Source organism: Filicampus tigris, chromosome 15 (genome assembly GCF_054856515.1).
Source record: "Filicampus tigris isolate MCC_2025a chromosome 15, RoL_Ftig_1.0, whole genome shotgun sequence".
In the NCBI taxonomy this organism is placed as follows: Eukaryota; Metazoa; Chordata; class Actinopteri; order Syngnathiformes; family Syngnathidae; genus Filicampus; species Filicampus tigris.
Window position 1 is genome coordinate 17,434,953 of NC_141231.1, and position 5,646 is coordinate 17,440,598.

The following is a 5,646-nucleotide window of genomic DNA, read 5'->3' on the forward strand; positions in this document are numbered from 1 at the left end:
TTAACCATCATTTAGAGTCCAGTAACAATAGCCAAATGTGAAGCATGCATTATTTTCAATCTGAGAAAATCCAACACATGGCAACAGATAATTACAAAGTAGAATTGCTTTTTCCTCCCATGTCAGTTATACAAGAGACATTTCCCCAGACTCCACATCCAACTCCTCCTCTGTCAGCTCGAATGGAGGATCAGTCTATCTTGCCAAAAGGAAAAAGTTTCTGCAGTGTTTTTGTTCCCTAATTTCATGCCTTCATGCTGCATTCCAGAAACTCAGATGAGCTGGAAAGTTTACCTGGCACGGGACTTGAATAAGTACCAAAGACTTAGTTGTATTCATTTTGTCGGAATCTGATTCAAACATCCCAACATCACCCGTAGATGGAAATAGTTGTGTAATCATTCCATGGAGTTGGCAACAACTTAATAGTGTACATCAAATAGTTTGGAAACACACTCATTGGCCAGAACATGAGCTCAAAAACCAAAAGGCTCAGAGCTGCTCGGCAATGAGGCGGTACAGTATAGTGATACTCTTCAATGGACATTTATTAAATTAACACGGCATCTTTAAATCAAGAGTGCCATCCGAAAGAGCCAAATATTAATATAAGTGCTTCACGAAGCTTCATTTGTCCACCCCTATTGTAAACTTTGTCTCAGTAAGGCTCCCTAAAAAGTTTAAAAAAAAATGTTTTTAAATGCAAGTGATTGTGCTATGAACAAGACATGGAAATTGAATGCAGCATTTGCTGAGTTCTGACGAGTTAGATCAACTCGCCTCACTCAGTACCCATTGCTGGACTTCAAATTCGAAACTGCTGATTATCTTTGGGGTGCAGTGTTTTAAGGTAAAATGATCTTGTTTGTACCTCACACAAAATAACGCCCTATACTGGAAGTTTTAGCCCGATGTTGTTGAGTGACCTTTCCACTGCAAAACTGAAATCCCAACGGCCTTGAAATCACTGAGTAGTGGATGAATGATTGCTGGGAAGCATCTGACCGTGCTGCAGGACTTGAGTGACAATGGCTGAAGCACCGATGAAGTGCTACAGTCACTGACGAGTGAGTCATCCACTCACATACACACACCTAAAAACTGTACAAATATATGCATTAAGAGATAGGATGTAGATTCAAGGGGGGAAAAAAATGAAGTAAATTTGTCCAAGTGCTTATTGTGATCTCTTCTCTGATTCAGCCTCAAGTGGTGTTTGGCCAACACATTTTGACGTGAAGACGGCCTACTTATCCGGAACCAGTGAGAAAGGAGAATACTGTCGCTCGACTACATATACTGTATCTATCTGCACAATGAGTCTCAATCCTCCCTGGCTCATTTCACTTTTGAACAATCTAGACGGGGTGTCTCTAATCCCATCATCGGGGATTAGTGGGTTGCATGGGGGACCATTACAGTATGTAATCTCAATTTTATTCCTGCCAAGGCACTGTTATATAACACTCGTATATAATCTTTTTTTTTTTTTTTTTCCAGGTCAATAGTAAACTTCGCCGTTAATAATTTTGGGTGTAAACGAAAATATGGTGAAACAAACTTGATTAGTCCCACAATGAGGAATCGTTTCAGCGGCCATAGTGGATATAATTTTAAGAATTGTACGTATCTTTTCTTCCTTGTTCTTTGTAAGATGGCCATTCTTTGCTCTCATGGTGAAGGAGCAGCCTTTTACAAGGCTACTGCTACAACCCCTCCTCATTATGGCAAGGAGGAGGGGTCCAACATGGGTGTGAGAGTTGGAAGAGGCAAAGCAAAAACGTGCACTAACACAAAAGACAGAGGATTACAAACACAAACGAACAAGGACTGGCTACATCACCAGCAGCCAGCCCGGGGACTGACCACGTCACTCGCGGCCAGCCCAGTCCGCCAGCAACCCAGTCCCTCTTGAACGAATTGCTCGGTGCCACACCTGAAAGTAACTGACTAAATTGGTTATTCTCCCCTGCTCTGATTGGGTTGCTGAACTGCTGTCAAAGGCCACCAATCAGGGCAGTGCAGGGGAGAGCACCCACACACACAATTTAAAGGGCCACGACGCAACGTGGGCTGTTACACTAGTTTGGACTCATAATTTATACTGGGAGGAGTCTCCCAAGTTTTTTATTTTTTTTTATAGCCTCATATTTCCTTTTTATCACTAACCCCTCTAGGGCATAGATGTCATTTTATTCGTATTTCTTGTTTCATATAATGCCGCATTGCCATTATGTTTGTTGGGTTGTAGTTTCAAAAGTACTTTGAAGTACCGTATACAACTACTGTATGATTAATCCATCAGTATGTTTAGCGCATGTATACTGTACGTAGATGTAAAAATAATTAAACATGAGCACTTTTATATCTCCATTTATGTGTTATCGTAACACAAATATCTGAGCCATCCCACTGAGATCATGTTGACAGCTGACAGCAGATGACAAAACAAATGGTTAACATTAGTCAAGAATACAACAATCTTATAAAAAATAGTGCCACTGAAAAATTCTTGAAAAATTAATGTGGTGAAAGTGGAATGTATTATGGTCATCAAAATCTGAGGGGGGACATGTGTTTCCACTGTCATCTGCGCCCATGTACTTTTTTTTTTTGACTCCCACAAATGCATTGCTACATGTAGGTGCAGATGCAGTTGCTGCACACTGTCAGCAGCTATGATTGATGAAATGCATCATTTGTTTGCATTCACATTAAAAAAACAGACAAGACCTCCCAGTGTTGCAATGTCATTTCTTGAATTCCTGTTGCATCAGTGCAGAGCTCCATGTTCCTCACATGCACTTGACCGCATAACGATGAGGATACCATCAGGGCTCTAGCAAAACAAAAGTCCTCAATAGAAATGTCATCCGTGAGGAACAGATTAATATTGGTGTTGTTTTGTACCTTCAGTTGCACCACTGAGACAGAACGTGAGCAAAGGCCAATGCTTCGCACATGGTAGTGGACGTTTTACTAACTATTGCTGGCCCGTCATTCGTCATACACCAAAGCCAACTCATGCACCTGCATGTCATATCCTGGAAATTCTAGTAGCCTCCAGTATGTCGCGTTTACTCATTGTTGCTCACATCTCAAAACAAAAACGTTAATTCTTTTGCTTGGACTCAACAAAAATGTTTTTTTTTTTAACATTGAGCTTGTAAGATACACACTCCTTATTTCTTGATTGTTAGTAACACATTTATTCAGAGTAATATGACGTGGATTTTGAACGCAATTGAATAATTACATTTTGACTCCCCTTGTTTTGCTTCCAAACATAAGTGAAATGCATGAAGCGCATCCGCTTCACAACAAAATCAAGGTTAAGCACCCCGCGCGTGCCTTGCAGGAAGCACGTAAACACTTAGCAGCCTTCTGGAGGGAGATGACTATTTTACCAACTCCCGAGTAAAACCGTTGTTGAATTACGATGCTCCAAATAAGCAAGCGTAATACAACTTGTCTTAGGGTACTACCAGAGGTGACTATATGTCTTGTCATGTTAACAACACAAACAGGGGGGGCGCATAGGCCAGTATCCTCTCTGGTGATCCACGTAACCTCAGGAGCTGTGCCTTAGCCGTGGAGTCATCTCATGTTAAGTCACTCTAACTGTGGCTTTAGGACTAATGTATTGGATAAACGACGTTGCCGTCTGTCCAGGAGGTAGAGTGAGGTCGTGACATTGTCTGGAGAGGCCCTATGGTCATGTCAACACAATGACTTGGGGCGTTTCTGCTGTGCTCTGGAAACAGCTGGCTTTCAGGTGCTTCAATTCTTCTTCCTTGTCTCTGTCCTCTCATTAAGCAGCCTCTGGGGACAAGCTTCTGGGCAGCTCTTATCTTGGCCCACAATGATAATGTTGATCCTCTAGGCTTACAGCCAAAATCGGAGAAGTTTCTATAATTAGAAAGACCACCATAGGCAGATCTGCAATATCATTCTCAACATAGAAGTGGAAAAATAAGGCTGAGCAAAGATAGTAGGGGTTATTCAAGCATAGTGGTTAGCATCTGCTTGCCCAATCTGTCTTACGGCAAAATCATCTCAGAATAATGAAAACGGATAGATTCCAGCATCAAGGAGTATTAGATGATAATTGCGTTAACTTTGCAATGTGTATCTCCAGCTTGTTGAATATCAGACACACCGTCTATACACAAAAACACAAAAAAATAGAATGTGTATTTTAAAGGGGAAGTCAACCCACACATTTGTTTAAGAATATTTTCAATACAGGCCCACTAGATGAAACAAGGCATTCTGATTATTATTGAGTTTGTGGAATATAAATTAAGCAGCAAAATCCACCCGTTTTTAGCCATCTCAGTCGGCGGCCAATTTATCACTTCTGTCGACTGAAGATGACATCGAAGTTGATCAGGGCTCAGATAACGACCAATCATGGCTCAGCTTCAGAAAACAAGTGACAAAATGGCCGCCCCCTGAGATGGTTAGAGTTTCCTGCTTAACTCATACTCCACAAAAATACTTATCAAAATGCCTTCAACCAGTGGGCCGGCATAAAACATATTCTTGAAAAAAATATGTTTGGGTTGAGTTTCGCTTTATTTAGGGAAAAGTATCTGTCACGAGAAGGGATTGCCGTGTTGTTGGTTTTCACCACGATCTTTATTCAGCTTCAGTGCAGCGACAACGCATAACAAGTTTGCGCTATTTCTCTAGCTCGTCACATACTTCCTGCTTCGTCACAATGACGTCTGAGAGTATGGTCATCTAGAATAAACATTAAACAAATCTCACAACAGTATCGATTCATAATATTGTACTTTATGAAAACATACGATAATGAGGCCATTCTGCTGCTCCTTCTGGTGTGCCTAATTTTACCCCGTGTGGGCATTATAAGAGGTCTCAACTTTCTCAGCTCATCAGTTCGGCAGGCACTAATAAAAATCGTGCTTCACGGAGGATCAAGAATATATGATTGTGAGTACTGCAATATAGCACGTGTTCAAACCCAACAATCAATTCAACATTATTTATACAGCCCTTTTCAGACCCAAAAAATGCAACTCAAAGTGCTTTCTTGACATGAGCTAAAAACACATTGCAAGTTATGCAGTTTCAGTAAACATTTCTCCTTGTGGGTGCCTAAAATGGAGCGTATGAATAACTGCAAACCTTTGGAGTATCCTGCAGCGAGACGTTCTTGTGAGTCCAGAGACACCAGTAGGTTCAAATGCTGCTGTGATGTCTAATATTGTCGCAGTTTCACAGCGAATGTTTTAACATGCGTTCTTGAGCGTGAGCCGTCGTGTTCACTAGCCTACATCTTCAGCCCACACTAAACGGGGGAGAAGAAAAAAAAGCTTATACACCGACATTATGCACGTACACCATCTCAGGCACCACGGCGACCTGTTAAATAGAATTTACTATATAGAAAGAAACAATATTTCAGGGGCAAAAGCCAAGGCTTTGGCAGGAAGGAACCGCATTTCACTGAGTGCTGTGCAACTTTGACAGCTAAACGTGACTGTCAGGGACAAGCAAAGATTGATGGAATCTTTTTCCCCTTGGCTCAGCAGTCTTTGATCTTTGCGGTGTAAGAGAGGAAGAGGGGCAGAGGGAAAGACGGCAGAATGATAGATAGGAATTCATGTTATTTATTTC